The sequence below is a fragment of the Ambystoma mexicanum genome, chromosome 5q (assembly GCF_040938575.1).
Source record: "Ambystoma mexicanum isolate Mex_15411 chromosome 5q, UKY_AmexF1_1, whole genome shotgun sequence".
NCBI lineage: Eukaryota > Metazoa > Chordata > Amphibia > Caudata > Ambystomatidae > Ambystoma > Ambystoma mexicanum.
The window spans coordinates 515,626,505-515,646,862 of NC_090933.1; the positions used below are offsets into that span (position 1 = coordinate 515,626,505).

Here is a 20,358-nt window from a genome sequence, read left to right on the forward strand (position 1 = left end):
ATGCATGTATGCTTGTGTTATGAGTGAGTACATGATGGGTGCTCGTGTGAATGAGACAGCAAGTGCTTGCTGTTTGTATGTTGTGTAAGTGTGTGTGTGTGTTTGTTTGTGCTGGTCCGGGCCGATTTTGTCAAATGGGGGTAGGAGGTTTGTACAACAAAGGAATTTAAAAAATGCCTGTGTTGCACATTCCCCCTCCCCACTGGCCAAAATCAGCTCTCCATCTGAAGTGATGTGCGGCCCAGGGGACGGGGATGGTATTCTTTTACTGGACATCTATAAAAGACCCACAAGGGGTTCCTGTCCCTTGTCTGTACTTTCTCCTGTTGCAGTTAGTAATCCATAGGCATCCTGTGGAGCAAGCACCTGGTAGGATGTTTCCAGCCTGTTTGGGGTATTTTGGGGATGTTTTATGTGGAAATTACAAATCGTTTTTTCTACTGGTGTGCCTGTCTATTGTCACTTTGATTGTGTGTGTGTGTGATTGGCGCTGCGGGGCCCAGTGGACAGGGATGCCATTTTTTACTGGTCATCTATCATAGAAGGCTAGTCAAAAATACCATGCCTGCTCACTGGGCACCCCAGAACCTCACATGCACACATAATCAAGTTGATTGTGTGCTTGTGTTTGGCACTGTGGGGTCCAGGGGAGAAGCATTGTATTGTTTACTGAACATCTACGATAGATGTCCAGTAAAAAATACCATTACCGCCCCCTGGACCGCCAGTGTCTGGTATACACACATAACCACATTCAGAGTGTGTGTGTGTGTGTGTGTGTGTGTGTGAGAGAGGAGCTCAGGACCCAGGGGGCAGGTATGTCCTATTTCTTACTGGCCATCTATGATGAATGTCCAGTAATAAAACACTAACTGACCCCAGTGCCCCCCAGCTCCTTGCATACACACAACACATTCATCATGTGCATGTGAAGCACTGGGGCCCAGAGAGCAGGCATGACATTTTTTACTGGGTATGACCAGTAAAGCATGCCAGCCCAGTCCACTGGGATTCCTAGTGCCTCACATGCAATGTCAAGCCTGACCCATAAGCCTCCCAGTGCCTCGCATGTACACTCAATTGATTATATGTGCATGTGAGGTGCTAGTGGGCAATGAGGGATGAAATGACATTCATTAATGGGCATCTGATAGATGACCACTAAGAAATACCATGACTGTGCTTCCCAGAAGCTTACACGCACACAATTAAAGTGTGCCTGTGAGGCGCTCAGGCCTCTGGGGCGGGCATGGCAGTTTTTCCTTGCCATCTATGCCCAGTAAGAAATGCCATGGCTGTACCCTGGGACAGCAGCCCCTGACACGCATCTGCCCCCTCGGACCCCCAGTGCCTCGAAAACGCACATAATCACATTAATCTTTAACGTGATTATGTCTCAGTGCAAGGCGCTGGCGTACCTTGGAGCAGGTATAATATTTTGTTCTGGCCATGTCTCACATTTCTCACCTGAATGTCCAGGGGTGTGTTCTTTGGAAATCTCCCGATGGGATACTGCAGCGGTCTTACCTTTTCGTTTATCTCAAAACTCGGTGGGAGAAGAGGAAAGGACAGTCCTCCCTATCCTCCCTAATGTACCCCTTAGTTAATCAAGAAAAGTACAAGGAGGCAGAATCCAAGGACCTCATCCCAAAAACTGGGAAAAAAACAATCTGGCATAAAAAACCTGCAACAAGTTTGATGTGAATGCAACAAAATATGGTTGATTGAACTGTTAATAAGCTCTGTAGTAATCCAATGAAAGAAGCATGGGTAGCAGCAAGACAGCAGGGAAGCATAGAAGGAAGGACCAGGACAGAAGGAAACAACAGACGAAGCAAAAAAGGAGGAAAAACAGGGGAATGCAATCCTGTGCTGGCAAGAGGGAAGAAGGGAAGGAAAACTTGCGCCCCCCCCAAAACAGGGACTCCGGAGGGTTGCAACACGGCGAGAGCTTCTCGTGGTCTGATGAAAAGCCAGAGTTTGGGTGCCATTTTGAAAATGACAAGACCGGCACCCGGACCAACAAGCAAGAACATCACGGGCTAACAAGGTGTCCTCCTCCATCTGTGCCACAGTGACCATTGCGTTGCTGTGACAGCATGGTTGATAAAGCAAGCGTGATAAGTGTTATTATGTAGATAAACTTGCACAGTAATGCATCCAGTCTAGCGATTCCTTATTGTAGTATGACATTTTATATTGGGCAGCGTTGAGAATGCAAGCATGATCAGTGATATTATTCTTTCTGTGGCATGACATTTTGTATTGATAAAAAAGAAAGGAGAAGATTCAAGCTTTGAATCCTCCCATACCCTGCACACTATATAGTGTTGGATAAACCAACCACTGTAATCTGAGGATAGAGATTTAAATATAGAAAATAATTTTCAACAACAGTAATTTTTGTAAAACACATTTGTTTATATATATTTTTTTGTAAAGAATAAATTGCATACAAGAAACAATGACAATGTTATTGTACAAAGAAGAAATAATTGGAAGAATTGTTGTCAGTAGTCCGTTATTTTCAAGTGGCGACGTGTTTCAAGGGAAAATGCCTCTTCTTCATAGGCCTAAAACAGACTACAAAGAAATATATGTTTTACAAAGGAACTGTCCAGTTTGATAAACCATACATACTAAGTAGCTTATACATCGAGTCAATGTTAACAGAGAGATCAAAAACAATTTTTCTACCAAACACTTTTTGGTTTACATGATATAAACAAAAATACTCCTCATATGTTTACATTCAGCTTTGTTATAAGTGAGTAAAGCAAGAATACATTCATGTGTTCCAAAACAAGGACCCTAGGATCCTTTCCAAATTTAAACATGACCACTGATGTGGTGCCCCAAATATTAAAAGTCAGGTAGGTGGGAGTCCCATGAACACCATTACTGTCCAACCAGAACACCGACCATGCGGTTAATTAATAATGGAATGAAAAAGGTTACCTATTAGTGCAGGAATGGAGATGTGTGTCGATTACTGCCACCACAAACTGGTGTGTACACGGATGTAGCAAGAAACTGCTTCCAAAGTGATGCTGTAGATCGGCAAGGTGATTATAGTTTTCAGTAAGAATAAAGTAACAGGAGCCAGTTCAATCTAAGAGATGAAAGCAAATTGAATGCTCATGTCAAGTATAGTGTTGAAAACAGTCAAAGAGAGGCCGAATACTCCTAAGGCATATGGTACTCAAGATAACACTACATAGTTCAGTATAAATCTGCAATCATCGTCAAGAAGGGATACAAAATTTAAAAGATAATGATGTTGCTACCGCATATTGCACTGGGTTATAGTAATCCCAATAGGACCTTACAGCAGCAAGCCAACTGTTTCCATATAGATACTCAAGAAAGCCTAAAAGAAGGCCAGGCGCATATGTCTCGTGGTATGGAACCCGCCACACCAGGAGAACCAAGTAATCAGCAAATTCTGGCAACAGTGGTAACAGCAGTGACAGCAGTATAGGTGAACCAATACAAAATCGTGCTCCACATCAGTCTATTCCCGCCACACAATTTGAAGACTTATCCGAAAATAATAACTCAACACCACAAATAGTTAATGAACCATCAAACTCGGGTGCTTTTTTACAAAAGCCAGGAGAGGCAACAAAAAAACAGCCCAGATAAAAGAACAAATAAACTCTGTGAATCTAGTGGTTAACTTCTCCAGCAAGACATTGGGCCTCAGCACGACTTTGGCGGTAACCCTTAAATCCGGCGGTAGCGCTAATACCGCCGGATTTAAGGGTCTGCCAAAGCAGGACTTCGGCAGATTTCACCCAATCCGCCGAAAATTCGTGCTCTTACCGCCGGCGGGAAGTCCGCCGGCGGTAAGAGCGTGAATTTTCCCTATTGAGCCCAATGGGGAATGGGGCATTCCCAAATGGGCTCAATGGGGAATGGGGAATTACTTTACTGCCGAACTCGTGATCCGGCGCTATTAGCGCCGGGGAGTTCGGCAGTAGGGCTATTACCACCGGCGGTAATACCACCGGCGGTAACGCCCAAGTTATTATCAGGCCCATTGTCTAGTGGTCAATTGAATATACTGAATAAAGGTCTGTCATTTGTCCCGACCTGCAACACCACGTTCTTTGATGAGAAGGTTTGCTTACATCGACTTCTAAGGAAAATTAGATTGAAAATATTCTTTGACTCGCAACCAGTGATGGAATCTGTCAGCACAACTGATGACCCATTAGAAATGCGCCCTAAAAGCTCCTTTGACCCTCACATCCAAAATTCAGTGCTAAATCTTTTTTAAAAAATGTTTTACAAGATCTCAACAGAATTAATTACAAAAGAAACACACCACTGAACATTAAAAACAGCCAATTGGATCATATAGAGAGCTTGGCTAAAGATGAATCGCTAACTATTAAGCCTGCGGATAAGGGAGGTGTCATCGTTGTAATGGACACTCCATTTTACAACAAGAAATGTCTTGATTTACTTGGCGATGAGGGTACATACTTGAAACTAGACAATGATCCTATTCTCGAGATTAAATCATTAATCATCAAGACCTTAGAGAAAGCTAAACTCAATCAATGGATTAGTGACAAAACATTTGAATACCTTATTAATAAACATCCTATCACACCAGTATTTTATAGATTGCCAAAGATCCACAAAGACCGTTTGAACCCACCATTACGACCAATTGTAGCGGGAACTGAAAGTATTTTTGATCCCCTTTCAGTATATGTTATCACATTACTTCAACCTTTGGTTCAAGCTACGTCCACCTATCTGAAGGACACCACTGACTTTCTCAACTGTTTGAAGGAAATCACGGCTATTAGCTCAGACTGTATTTTGTTCAGTCTTGATGTGTGTAGCCTTTATACCTCTATACCTCTTGGTGAAGGCATTGAAGCGGTCGAATGGCTACTTCTCAATACAACGAATCTCAGAGGAGAGGCAGAATTCATTATTGAACTATTGCACATCATACTATACAATAGTTATTTTCGATTTTTGGCAAATACTATCTACAGATATCGGGAACGTCTATGGGGTCTTCCATGGCACCTGTGTATGCAAACACCTTTATGTTTAAATTTGAAAGTGACTATGTATTAGATCATTCCAAATGGTCATCATACATATTGATATGGAAACGTTTCATCGACGACATCTTTGGAATATGGTGTGGGACTCATGATGAACTGGAATTCAGTACATTCAAGAATTAATTTCACCATGGAAATTGGAAATCCATCTCTTCACTTCTTAGATGTGAACCTGAAGTTAGAGAATCGTAACATTTCGACCAACATTTACCATAAACCTACAGATGCAAACAACCTATTACACTTTTCAAGCTTCTACCCCAAAGCCATGTTACAAAGCCTTCCATATAGCCAGATCTTGAGGCTAAAGAGAATCATGAAAAAGGGGGAGGTATCGCAAAGAGCAACTCGCGATACAAACAGGGGCACAAACCGTAGCAGCCAGATAGCTGCTAAGACACTTTCGTTCAAACTCTTAATAACTTTAAATAAGACAATTCAAAAAAGCTTTTTTATATAAGGTTTGAAAATAAGGTAAGTAGTATTCAAAACAAATGACCAACAGTAAACTCTTGTCGGTAATATTTCAACAATTTCCAAACACAAATTTCATATGAAAAAATCTCTGCACAAGTGATCGTTCAATAAACTTTTCGAAAACACATCAGGGTTACAAATTCAATTGTTGACAAACTGTTTCATTCAAATAATATACACTGATATCTAGACAGAGAAGTGCTGTTGTTGTTGTGTCTTCTGTCCTATACTACGCGTTTCGGGTTTACTTTAACCCTTCTTCAGGTAATGATATCAGATAATTCTTTCTGTAAAATTAATAGGAGGTAATTATTATAATATCAAGTTGCTACATTTCTCAGAAGAACAAGAAAAAGAAACAAGACTAGGGGCTGTGATAACCAATCACTTAACTAACCAGTACTTAAGGTCAAAGATCTGGGTCAATATTCGCAAAGAGTTCACTCTGTGGACTTCCTGAACCTAAAAATGACAGAAAATTGCACCTTACTGTCAAACTAAAGGTAGGTGTTAATAGTGAGTGCAATGGCGATCTGGAATGGGACCAGAGGCGCAACGAAGCACTGGGTCCCACTCTCAGATCGCTGGGCTGAAAAAAACTTTCATAGCTCACCTATCGGGGTAGTCGATGCTAGGTATGGAGATCGTAGGGTACTTCAACTGTTCCAAAGCCGCATCTTGAGAAAAAGTGCAAGCAGCTGTAATAAATAGACAAAGGTATTGTTGTTTTAAATCTATGCTAGAAGTACATGACCTGGATAAACTCTTTAAATTTGGCTATGAGGCGTTACCTGGAGCTGAGTATGGTGTGACTTCCTTGGTTGAATGAGGTGTTACCGTTCCACGTCGTTAATTTCCAATTCCCATGGAGAATAAGACGGATAAGGTCACAAGACAACCTTTAAATGTACGTGCGTGGAGCTTCGCGTCGGTAACTGATGCCATCTACAACGCGGCGGTAAGACCGCTGTGGAACTCTGTTAGAAAGGGGGATACAATCGCACCCCCGTGTTAGTCTACATGAACTAGAATCGCACCCTATCTCACGGGTTTGTGTTAGCCGCTGGAGCGAGAGAGTTACCTGCTTCAATAAGTACGAGCCTTGCACCGCATTTGCCTAACGGGAGTACAGCAAACTTCCTGTTTTTCCTACAGTTTCAGCGTGGCTAGTGGCGACGTATATGGGTAAATAGACTAGAATGTAAGGGCGGTTCAAAACGGCGGCCATGTTGGAAGGGAAAGTAATTAACGCCTATCCATGCGGTTATGTGAATGAGAACTAACCTAGCTGGTATTATAGAGTAATGGTTAATCTAAGGGACAAAAGGAACTGACTGCCCGTTTTGCCTATTCTTTACTGGAGGTTCATTCGCTCACAGGTTTATCGGTATATGACCAACTTACGGTCATAGTTGGCAACACGTTATAGAGTTACAAAACAAATTTCCTCTATAACCATCTAACAAAAATATCTCAGATGCATGTCTCAACAGTTTGTATGTAACAACCAGTATATCTAGAACAAACAATATCGCTTCTAAACATACAAAAGGTTTTTGATCTTCAAGAACAGTGATGAACATTAAATCACAAAACATTGCAACAGATAGTCCATCGAAAATATATACCCAATTAGATCTCGAAAAACAGTAATGAACCTTCAATCACAAAACTTTATAGCAGACAGTCTATCACAAAAAACAATACAAATCCCATTCTAAGTTCATTCCCCGGGGAGCCATTGAGTCCAATTTGTCTATCCAGAATGTTTCTCTTTGTTGAAGCAATTTTTGTAGGTTGCCTCCTCGTCTAGGTAATTTAACATGTTCCAAAATTACAAACTGCATTTGTGCAATTGTGCGATTGCGTTCATTAAAATGTTGTGCTACGGGGGATTTCATGAGTTTTAGTCGCACATTAGATTTATGTTCGCACCATCGTTGTTTGGCTTTCCTGCCTGTAAGACCCACATAATAGAGCCCACAGGGACACTTAATGCCATAAATAACACTCCGAGTGTCACATGTGGAAGTGTGATTTAGTGCAATCTTATTACCTTTATGAGGGTGATGAATGTAATTACCTTGCAGGACATTGTGACAGCAGTTACAGTTGTTACATGGGAGGGTTCCCTTAAAGTTGCTCATCTGTATTTTCTTTGCGGAGAAGTCTGATTTGATCAGACAATCTCGGATTGACTTGCTCTTATTGTAAGCAAAAAGTGGAGGTGTCGGAAAAAGGCTTACTAATTTAGGATCAAGTGATAATTTCTCCCAATTATTTTTCACTATCTTTTTAATCTGTCTACTTTGTTGCGAGTAAGTAGTGACATACACAATGTCAGTAGTATCTTTCTTGGCAGTTGGACTCAAAGCTTGTTGTCTAGTAATGTTCTTGACTTTTTCTTTATCATGTTGTAGCTGTGTCTGGTCATAACCTCTCGAGAGTAATTTCCTGGTTAGTTCATTCGCTTTTTTATCAAATTCATCTTCTTCGGATACGATTCTTCGGTATCTCAATAGTTGGCTCAGAGGGATACTTTCGATTGTTGTTTGTGGATGAAAGCTAGATGCAAGGAGAAGACTATTCCTATCTGTTGATTTGGTGAATACGGTAGTAGAAAGTTTCCCCTGATGTTCATACACCATTACGTCAAGGAATTCCAATGATGTTCTACTCACTTTGTAGGTAAACTTGATCCTTTGTGCCAATGTGTCCATAAACTTGAAAAATTGTGTTAGTTCTTCTTCTGTTCCACTCCAGATACCGAAGAGGTCGTCTATGTACCTCGTGTAGAGTTTCAATTTTTGATTCCACATCTGATTATCGAGAACTTTCGTCTCTTCTATGTCATGAAGATATTTGCATAACTGGGAGCCATCACGGCACCAGAAATTTGAATATAATATTTGTCCTCAAACATGAAAAAGTTATTATTCAAGACAATTGTAAGTAGCTGCATGACAAACAGTCTATCAGACTTAATGTTGCTGGCTGTTCTTAGGAGTGCCCATTCGATTGCCTCAAGTCTTGCCTGATGAGTAATATTTGTATAAAGGCTGGTGACATCCATAGTAAACAAAATGTCCGTAGTTGGATCAAAGGAAATCGTTGTCAATTTCAATAGGAAATCATTGGTGTCTTTGATGTAGGAACGAGCCCTTTGTGCTAGAGGTTGGATTATTTTATCTACATATTGTGCAAGTGGTTCCAAGAGACTATTGCTAGCCGCTATTATTGGACGTCCTGGTGGGTTCTGTAGATCTTTGTGAATTTTCGGTAAAACATAAATAACCGGCATGATTGGATGTGAATTTGTCAAAAACGCTTTAGTTTTGTATGAAATAATTTCCTCTTCTTCTGCCGCATCTAAGGTTTTCTTGATTATCTCTCTCACTTGTTCGGTTGGATCTGTATTGACTTCCATATAAGTCTCTGTATCAGCAAGTTGTCTTTCCACTTCTACTTTATACTTCGATGTATCTAATATCACCAAGGCACCACCCTTGTCCGCCGGTTTGATAATAATTTCTGGATTTCGCCAGAGTCTGTCGAGTGCTTGTTTTTCCCTCGCAGTCAAATTTGTGCGCTGTTTTCTTTTGAAGTTGATTTTCTTAAAGTCATTAAGAACAGATTTTTGAAAAGATTTCAAAATACAGTTCTGAACCGGAGGAGCAAATGTACTCTTGGATTTCATTTCAAGAAATTCAGACTGAGCCTCCTTTTCAGGTACTTCAATTAAATCAAAAAAGACTTTAAGTTTCATCTTTCGCATCAGTTTAAAGAAGCTGATATTTTCTTTCAATAAAGTACTTGAATAATGGGGAACAAATGAGAGTCCCTTTTGGAGCGTCTGGTGTTCAAATTGACTTAGTTGGTATCTTGAAATATTGACTACTAGGTCTTCTTGGGCTGAGGGGGTATTTTTTTGGGAGGATTTCTTTTTTTGGCTGCGTCGGATCTTAGCCGGTCTAAAAAAGAATAGGATGTGGGTGGTATCTCTGAAGTAGGCGCTGTGGAAGTGCTAGGTGTTTGACTAAAGCCACGTTGTTCTTTCTCTGGTGTTCGTGGCTGATGTGGGCGTTCGCTAGGTTCTTGTTGGTTTTCTACCTCACTGCTCGAAGCTTCAGAGGTATTAGTAGAATTGTTCGGCATTGGCTTGTTCTTATTAAAGAAGGGTTGTTTATTTCTTGTAGAGTCCTGTTGTTGATAGTATTCTTTCCATGTATACACAATGTCTAGTTTATAGTCTAGTGTATCTCTCCTGAATTTGTGAACATTTTTTGTCTCCAGGCCAGTTTTGAAATCATCCAGTTTGCTATTCACCTCCTCTAGTAGTTGTGACAGTTCCTCTTTATTAATAAAAGTCGAAAGAGCTTTCTTAGTATTTTCAATATCCGTTTCTAGCGTTGTCAATGATTTTGATAATTCTTCTATCGACAGAATGATAAGATCCAAGGAACACTAGTTCAATATTTGTCTCCACCTTTTAATGAACTCGGGATATTCTTTGCACAATGTAGGTTCGAGATCAATTCTAAGTCCTCTTTAGAATTCTTCTAAAGAGAATCATCTCAGAACCAGAGGTCCTTGACACTGAATGTTCTACACTCATTGAAAAATTTAAACAAAGAGGTTACCCTGATGAAGTACTGAATGATGCCAAGACTAGATCCCTTAACGTGACAAGAAATTATTTATTAAAATCAAAACCTCGTGAGAAAGACATCCGATTACTATTCATCTCTAAATTCTCACGCCAGAGTTTCCAAATCAGCAAAAGTATTGAGAAACACTGGGCAATCTTACATAATGATTCATCACTTCTCAAATTGTTCCCGAAGGCCCCCATGATGTGTTTAAAAAGAGGTAGAAATTTGAGGGACAGACTCATTAAAGCCGAAAGGCCACTGAAAGAAAATCAACGATTCCTGAGCACTCAGAAGAAAGGCACACACTGTAATAACATCACCAGGGGTAATTTGCTCTCCCATCCACAAACAGGCAAGAAAATAAAAATTCATGACTTCTCTACTTGTTTAACATCAGGAGTTATTTACACGATGAAATGCCCCTGCGGTAAACTGTTCGTAGGTCAAACTATGAGACCAGCTAAGGAACGTTGGACAGAACATAAATCCAACATACGATGTAATAATCAACGTTCACCAGTGGCAAGACATTTTAACTCCGAACACCATACAATTGCCCAGATGCGATTTCAGATTCTTGAGGTTGTAAGGAAACCCCAAAGAGGTGGTGATTATCACTCTATGCTCCTTCGGAGAGAACTATTTTGGATCAACCTCTTAGACACTGTGCAACCCAAAGGACTAAATGAAGAGCATTCACTGAATTGTTTTCTATAAGGGTTGATTTTGAATTGCGCCATCTGGGCTTAATACAACTGCTTTTAATGTGTAAACATTTGTTTTGATCTTAATCTTATTGTGATTTATAATTTTTTGTAGACTCCTGGGTACTCTACCAGGGAGATGTTGTGAAACCAATCTCGCCCTCCACTCTTTATGTATTACATTAGACCTTGTGAATTGAACTTTCTTTTATGTACCACAACAATATCATGTAAATTGAATAACTCCTCTTAATTGTTTTTCTTACAGCACATGTTAACCAATTATTATGTTTGTTTTCCATTAGGATTTAAAACCTGAAGTTTGAGATTACTTTCTCTGTACAGTGATGATCACTGTGATATGATGCCTCTTTCTACAACTAACAGCACCAGCACTGCTGGGTTTGGTTGGTCCACTATGTGATATCCATGACTGTCCGACTTGAGTAAGGACCTTTTTGCGGTCTCTATTCCCCTTTTATCAGTACCAGTTTCGACCTCTTGTTGGGTCACTCCACACTCTTATTAATCTTTCAGACTTTCTTATTACGTTCTTAACTACAGTACACATTAGCCACCCTTGTTAATACTATTTCTATTTTAATTTGTTTTTCCCATTTATACGACTTTTGATACTGTTTATATCACTACTCTATACTGTTTTTTCATTATTTTTTCTTGTCCCTCTATTCACCCATTTTCCTTATCTGTAATCTCTAGTTATTTTGTTTCCTCAGCTTTCCCTTGTAAGAACCTCCTTAATCATCCATTGAACATGTTATGTTTGCTCGCAGCACTTGAGTTACATTTCAACATGGCCACCGCGCTACACCGAAAAGGACACTCTTTGTCCTTCTTCTGATTTGACGTCTATTGCATCCGCTTGGATTATCACATGATGCATTCATCACCTATTCCTTTTTTAAGGGTTTTACTTCATTACCATGACGACCTATGCCGATGCTTGCATGCAAATTCGTGACTGCGCTTTTCCTCGCGGTCGGAGGTAAGAATCATCGCTCCTTGAATAGAATGTCAGGGACTCTCTGAAAAGTTATGAATCGTTACGTGTATTTATGCACTTTCTTCACGTTGGTTTCAGCGTCCGCGCTAGTGAATTACTTCAGGACTCTGCCTTCACAGTGAAGTTCTGGCAGTAAGAGCTACAGAGAGCTCTGGTCTTTACACATCCAGCTGATGGACTAACACTTACCGAACGCATACTCGAATAAACCAATTTCTGGGTATGACTTTATCTATTTACATTATTTGTTCCCGTACTCTTGTTCAATATTTAGTTAATAGGTTTCTTTCGTTAAAAAATGTTTTTGTAGATTGCTTCACTTTCGAAATTTTCCGCACGTCGAGTAAACTCTGGCTGGCACTGATGGTCTTTGAAGACATAGCATTAGTACACCACCTGACTGCCATATTCACTTCGCTTTTGGATTGGTGTAAGTCTTGTTGGGCTTTTTCCATCCCCACATTTTCAATTCTAGTGTACATAATCCCCTGATTACTTGGTTCTCCTGGTATGGCGGGTTCCATACCACGAGACATATGCACCTGTCTTTCTTTTTGGCTTTCGTGAGTATCTATATGGAAACAGTTGGCTTGCTGCTGTAAGGTCCTATTGGGACTGCTATATCCCAGTGCAATATGCAGTAGCAACATCATTATCTTTTAAATTTTGTATCCCTTCTTGACGATGATTGCAGTTTTATACTGAACTGTGTAGTGTTATCTTGAGAACCGTATGCCTTAGGAGTATTCGGCCTCTCTTTGACTGTTTTCAACACTATACTTGACATAAGTATTCAATTTGCTTTCATCTCTTAGATTGAACTGGCTCCTGTTACTTTATTCTTACTGAAAACTATAATCACCTTGCCGATCTACAGCATCACTTTGGAAGCAGTTTCTTGCTACATCCGTGTACACACCAGTTTGTGGTGGCAGTAATCGACACACTTCTCCATTCCTGCACTAATAGGTAACCTTTTTCATTCCATTATTAATTAACCGCATAGTCGGTGTTCTGGTTGGACAGTAATGGTGTTCATGGGACCCCCACCTACCTGACTTTTAAAATTTGGGGCACCACATCAGTGGTCATGTTTAAATTTGGAAAGGATCCTAGGGTCCTTGTTTTGGAACACATGAATGTATTCTTGCTTTACTCACTTATAACAAATCTGAATGTAAATATATGAGGAGTATTTTTGTTTATATCATGTAAACCAAAAAGTGTTTGGTAGAAAAATTGTTTTTGATCTCTCTGTTAACATTGACTCGATGTATAAGCTACCTAGTATGTATGGTTTATCAAATTGGACAGTTCCTTTGTAAAACATATATTTCTTTATAGTCTGTTTTTAGGCCTATGAAGAAGAGGCATTTTCCCTCAAAACTCGTCGCCACTTGAAAATAACGGACTACTGACAACAATTCTTCCAATGATTTCTTCTTTGTACAATAACATTGTCACTGTTTCTTGTATGCAATTTATTATTTACAAAAAAATATATATACACAAATGTGTTTTACAAAAATGACTGTGTTGAAAATTATTTTCTATATTTAAATCTCTATCCTCAGATTACAGTAGTTGGTTTATCCAACACTATATAGTGTGCAGGGGATGGGAGGATTCAAAGCTTGAATCTTCTCCTTTCTTTTTTGTTAATTGTGGAGGTCTTGTGCCAGGATCTCAGTTCCTCCCCTGCACCTTAAACTCAATTGAGTTGTTTGTTTACTTCTCCAAAACAGCACTTTAAAGTAGGAGTGCACCAATTTCGGAATTCTCATGACATTTTGTATTGGGCATCTTTGAAAAAGCATGCATGATAAGTGTTATTATGTAGCTCGACTGGCATTTTAGTACAGCCAGTTTGGACATGTTTTCATACTTTGGCATGCATTTTTAATGGTAAAGCCAACTGGAGTATGTTCTTACGTGGGGATACTGCCATATATATTGGCAGAACAAACATGGACATGTTTTGTTATCGTATCATTACTGGCATTATGTGCAAAGCAAACATGAGTATGTTCTTAAATGGGAATACTAGCGTATAATGGTGCAGTTAGCATAGAAATGTATGGGCACAGCCAGTGTGAAAATGTTTTATATTGGCACATATTGTCTGACAGGGCATCATGAAAATGTGTTGGAGAAATGCTCCTGTGCACTGGTGGTGACTTCGTATTGTTTTTTTTTCATGATTTACCTACCCTACAACACCAATTGTAAACTGTTTGGTTTTTTACCCAATTTTTTTTTTAAAAAGTGTGCTCTAAAATGCACCATTTAAACCCATTATTTTAAAACAATTCTTGGGGGAGAACCCCACCGAACCCCTCTTTATTGGTGAGGGTTACCTTGCTACGCTCGATCGCTGCGGCATCTCTGGGACGTATATTTACGAAAAAATTCACCAGCCGCCACTGAGCAAATATGGTTGCCTTTGTGAGCCTTTGCAACGCATTTTCATTGTGTTTTTGCTGTTGCAGCTGTGCAATCTGTTTCTTGATTATTTTTTCTTGACATGAAAGATAGCATGGTCAATGGAGAGGGATCATGGGAGGTTTAGTCCAAAATATCTGCAGAGACACAGGATGAGCATCACTAGAACCCATTTGAGAATGGGTTCTAGTGATGCTCTTGCTGTCTTTCTATATTTGCACTTGTGCCTTTCTGCATCTGATTGGCATTTCTTGTGGGGTGGGATTTAGGCAGTACACAAAAGAAAGATTTAAGCCACTCATTGCTTTGCATCTGTAATCAGTGGAGTACATGCCAGCAGTGAACTGGTTTGTTCCTGGCCTGTGTCTTTTCAGTTATTGTTGTTCCAGTATCATCGTTGTCTTTAGTCTGCTGCTGTGTCTTGTGTTGTGCTTCTTTTGCTACACAGCCCTTAGCCTGTGCCCGTGCGGTCAGCAGACATGGTATCCAGGTACAGAGTGCAGTTTTTCTAGACAAGTCTACAACTCCCCGGATGTATGTCCTGAGATACTCTGAACGGTCTTCACAGACGATCAATTCTCCATTGGAAGGAAAATACACAGGTGACATCTTGGTGAGCGGATCCATGCAGAGTGCAATCTCAGACAACAGAGCCAATTCAGCCTTTCATGCTTAGAGATCCATAAATTGGGCAACATTAAAATGGGTAAATCAGTTACTACCAGCTCTGCAAAACGACAAAACACAGCTAGCAAGCATTTTCAAAACCCAGTATCTTCATTGGAAAACAGTTGTGTGTATATATAAAATCAGGGGCTATTTTAGTTGTTTTAAGAGAGAGGGTTCTAGGATCTGTAACAGTTGTTAGTTTGGGCTATTAGGCGGTGCTTTAGAGCACCCTATAAAATGAAATTATTGCATTAGACTACAGAGAGGGAGGAATGGCATATGAGGTGGGACACAAAGCTTGTAGGTGGTGTTTGCTTATTTGCTCACCCATTGACTGCCCATGGCCATGCTAATCCATAGGCATCCTGCACAGCAAGAACCTGGTAATACGTTTTTAGCATGTTTAGGTCCTTTTGAAGGGGTTTATCTGTGGATTAAGTGTATTTTACAAATCGTTTTCTTTTCTGCTGTTTCAACTTCTAGAAAGGTCTGCCTTGGGGTGTAGTGCTTTGTTTCTGTTCACTTTTCCTCTCCCCTCCGATGTCTGATAGCAATTGGCTGAGGTAGTCAGGGGTGCCTGTCCCTTGTCTCTACTTTCCCCTGTTGCAGTTAGTAATCCATAGGCATCCTATGGAGCAAGCACCTGGCAGGATGTTTCCAGCCTGTTTGGGGTCTTTTGGGGATGTTTTATGTGGAAATTACAAATCGTTTTTTCTGCTGGTGTGCCTGTCTATTGTCAGTTTCCCTTGCTTGCAGTTAGTAATCCATAGGCATCCTGCACAACAAGCACCTGGTAATACGTTTCCAGCCTGTTTAGGTCCTTTTGATGGGTTTTATCTGTGGTTTAAGTGTATTTTACAAATTGTTTTTTTTCTGCAGGTTCAACTTCTAGAAAGCACTTGGTGGGGGGTATTTTTGGGGGTCAACTTTTTCGGCCTAGTGTCCTCTTTAAATGAACAATGGAGAGGTGTTGCGTATGTGAAAAGATAATCGGAGGAACCACTTCCCCACCTCTGAGGTTAGACATAAGTTTGTTGTATTCACACATGAACTTCGCCACACATTTTTGGTTTGCTTTCAAATTGAGTATTTTATGAATCACACAAAATTGTGAGTATACATCATTAATATCCTAATGGAGCGCTCTTGTTGATGACACTTGCTTCGGCTCTTTCCTGACCCTTTTTCATATCTGGGCATATCACAAGTTCACTTCATATATAAAATCAAACATAAGCAAACATAATGTGATATGGGAAGGGATATTGGGTAAGGATGGATGGGGTTTAAGAGAAAATAAGAAAAACAAGACCAAACATGTTTAAAATAGTATGAATAAAGCGTGAGAGAAGTCATATGTAAATCACAGTCTCTGCATAATGTTGTATATAGTGAAAGACAACAAGGTTTATATCATCTCCTTAACGCATTACTAAATCATCACACTGTGGCTCAATGAGACGGTATACCAGCATACTTATTATCCTCTCAAATATTCCAAATTGACAAAACCCGCCTTTCCCATTAGAGTTATGTTGACCTTAATTGGCTGGACTACATTAGTAATCAAAAGTAATTTTCTACTCCAGAAACCCCCCACTACTCTTATTACCTCTTATCAAGCCTAATTGTGTAAGGCACCCATTTTCGCACTCAGTCTAAGTGTGTAAAATAGCTATCGTCTAGATGGAGCCTAAATTACATAGAGTAACCATACTTCATCCCAAACTGTTGGTATAGCAGTGTTATATGTCCCTGTTGTACTCTGAGACATAACTGTGCTGCGCCCCAGTTAGTCATTATGTTCGGCACCATAGCTAATTTGTATTAAACGTTGCCACACCCTGTAACTAGACATCGTAAGGCAAAATTGGCGGGAAGCACAACCATTACTGTGCACCAGAAACCCAGCTACTCTTAAACTATTACTACTCTGTAAACGGTGCCGACATAGTTGGCCTCTGAGCTGAATTGTGCTACACTCCATAGTCAGCCATTGTGATACACATCATAGCTGGCCATTGTACTGAATTGTGGAAGGAAATGTGTTGCAACAGCATGTATACTGAGGGGCAGACGCCATGCAGGATTTAGATGTATTTTGCAGGAAATTAAATGTGTTGTGTCCAAATTTATTTTGGGGGTAGGAAATGTGTTACAACAGACATATTAGGAAGATCAGCAATGTGTTTCATTTGGATAGCCAGGCGTCACATTTACATAGAATTATGAAGATTAGCCATACGTCACATTTACATAGAATTGTGAAGATTAGCCATGCATCACATCTAGATATAATTGTGAAGAATAGCCATGCGTCACATTTAGGTAGAATTGTGAAGATTAGACATGCATCACATTTAGATAGATCTGCGCAGAAGAGCATGCAGCACATCTTGATAGAATTGTGAAGATTAGCCATGCGTCACATCTAGGTATAATTGTGAAGATGAGCCATGCGTGTCATGATTCGCCGTTCCAGCCCCTTCTTGACTACTTGGTCCATAAGGCATTGCTACACCCCTTCTAGGGCACACCCAACATGGCCGACGCTAGTGCGCGAGTACCGCGCTAGCATTTCCAGGAGTTCGCCAGTTCCTTGAAACGAGACACGCCCCCGCAGCGCTTTGCGTCTCAACGCTAGTCTTTCCGAACTTCGGCAAGTGCGCTCGTATTTTCCCGTGCTCTTACTGCCCTTGTTCAGGATCTTAGGACCTTCCCGTCCTAGCCCTTGTGCTCCCCCTTATCCTGGACCTTCGCCCGTTGCACCACTTCTCCCATTCCTTCTCCTGGTTTCATCCTGGTTCCTTCCTTCCGGGACTTTCACTACTCTGCTCCTTCCTGGAAATTGAACGCAGACTCGCTTACAAGTCCCGAGCTGTTCGGAAAAAGGAGAAGAACCAGCCCAAGACTTCAAAGGACGAACAGGTGAGATTTCAAGCAAAGCGTGACAGTTTGAGACACCAAGGAATGAATATTGATTCTACAATGGAATCCGCCGTCCAAGACCTCATGAGAGGTATGTAAGAGCTGACAACTGAAGTTCAAAACTTAAAGGCGGAAAATGCCGCCTTAAAACCACTCATGCTCTCCAGGGACTCTGCCTTCCAAGAAAGAGCCATAGTAGGGGGTATTGTGGACAAATACGACGGAACCACCAAGACATGGCGCTCCTTTCTCGACTTGTTTTTGGTTCATTTCACCTTTAAACCCTACTATTTCTCAACTCCCAGAGCCAAGGTTGGCTTTATAATTTCCCATCTTTCAGGAAACGCATTGGCTTGGGCGACCCCTCTAGTAAATGCAAAGGATGCACTGCTGGACAACTATGAAGGCTTTGTGGATGCCTTCAAGGCTATGTTTGATCGACCTGAGCAGGTGTATAGCGCCCAAGAGAGGCTTTTGGAGTTTCAACAAGGTTCTCAGTATATGTTGTCATACGTCACCCATTTCAAACAATTGGCCAAGGAAGCTGACTCGGCTCTAGAAGTCTGTTTTACTCTTTTTTGCCGTGGATTGAACAACGAAATCAAGGATGAACTTGCCTGGGTAGCCCGCCCAAGCTCCTTCCAGGCCTTATTGGACTTGGCATTACAAATTGATTTCCGTATCCAGGAAAGAAAATCAGAAAAGAAAAAGACACGTTCCCTGCCAACAAAGGTTCCATTGAATTACCCCAGTCGCAAAGAGACGACTGCCAGTCCTCAGTCGGATCCGGAACCAATGCAACTTGGCTCCTTACGAGGTCCCATTTCTCCACAAGAAAGAACCCGTAGAATTGAGACGAGGCTATGTATGTATTGTGCATCCGACAAACACCTGCTAAGAAATTGCCCAAAAGCTCCACCCAGGCGTTCGGGAAATGCCAGCTCCCGATCTTGAACGGAGCTCAGTTTCGGGAGAAAGATTCGTGCTCCAAGTTTTCTCCAGGTAAACCCTGTCAAACCACAAACAATCTAGTCATTCTTCAAGTGTTTCTATCAGTGACCAAGGATAAAACATATTCCGTCCTGGCCTTGGTGGACTGTGGGGCAATGGGGATTTTCCTCGATCATGATTAGGCCTTAAAACATAATATTTCCTGGGAACCCAAGGACATTATTCAGGCTGTCGAAGGCATCGATGGAAGCCCATTATCTTCAGGACCCATAACCCAACAAACCACAGAACTGTTGCTGTCCATAAACAACCACCAAGAAATATTACACTTCGATCTAATAAAGGCTGCCCATTATCCGATGGTACTAGACATGCCCTGGCTTCAGAGACACAATCCGTACATTAACTGGACCGCGGGATCCTTGTTTCTAGGATCAGAGTATTGTCTTTCGCACTGTCTGGCTCAAAGCGCTCCATCCTGTGTCCAGGAATCACAGGAGACTAAGAACCCACACATTAGTGTGTCTACGGTTACACAGGTACCTGAGTTTTACCAACGATTCTCGGATGTATTTTCCTCAGAAATTGTGCAAGCATTACCTCCTCACAGACCCGAAGATTGTGCCATCAAAACAGATGACTCTGCAGTCATACCATTCGGTAGGATGTTCATACTTTCTGAACCTGAAAAGAGAGCCCTACGTGAATATTTGGATACAAACCTATCCAACGGAACCAATCGCCCATCAAAATCTCCAGCAGGAGCATCCTTATTCTTTGTGCCCAAGAAAGATACCAAGGAACTTCGACCCTGCTTGGATTACAGGGGGCTTAACCAATTTACTCGAAAAGACCGTTATCCACTACCACTGATCTCAGATATCCTGGAAGCAGTCCGAGGAGCGGTAATCTTTACCAAACTTGACCTTCAAGGAGCTTACCATTTGATCCGCATAAGAGAAGGTGATGAATGGAAAACGGCCTTCAGGACACCCTTTGGACATTTCGAGTACTTGGTAATGCCTTTCGGGTTGTCAAATGCACCAGCAGTGTTTCAACGGTTCATGGATATAGTGTTCTCCGACATGCTGTTCCTTTTTGTCATCATTTACCTGGACGATATCTCAATCGACTCCAAGAATCCAACACAACATCAAGAACATGTCTCTATGGTCTTACAACATCTACGTGAGAATAATCTACTCGCTAAACCTGAGAAATGCATCTTCCATGTTCCTACAGTTCGTTACCTGGGATTCATCCTAGGCCCTCGAGGAATTGAGATGGATCCTGCCAAAGTCGACTCAATCCTATCTTGGCCCAGTCCCACATCTGTAAAACAGATACAATCCTTCCTGGGTCTTGCCTACTTCTACTGGAAGTTCATACCAACTTTTTCTGCCATTGTACAACCCATA

The 20,358-nt window shown here is 41.0% G+C and overlaps 1 long non-coding RNA gene across 1 annotated transcript in view; it reads right to left on the bottom strand.

Moving 5' to 3' along the window:
- Positions 1–2,486: 2,486 nt before the first annotated feature.
- LOC138497491 (uncharacterized) overlaps positions 2,487–20,358 on the bottom strand; it is a 285,446-nt gene continuing 267,574 nt past the window's right edge. Inside the window, exons 2-3 of the long non-coding RNA XR_011278598.1 lie at positions 2,959–3,112; positions 2,487–2,583 (exon numbers count right to left, since the gene is read on the bottom strand). This is a non-coding gene — a long non-coding RNA (uncharacterized lncRNA). The remainder of the gene's footprint in view (positions 2,584–2,958; positions 3,113–20,358) is intronic.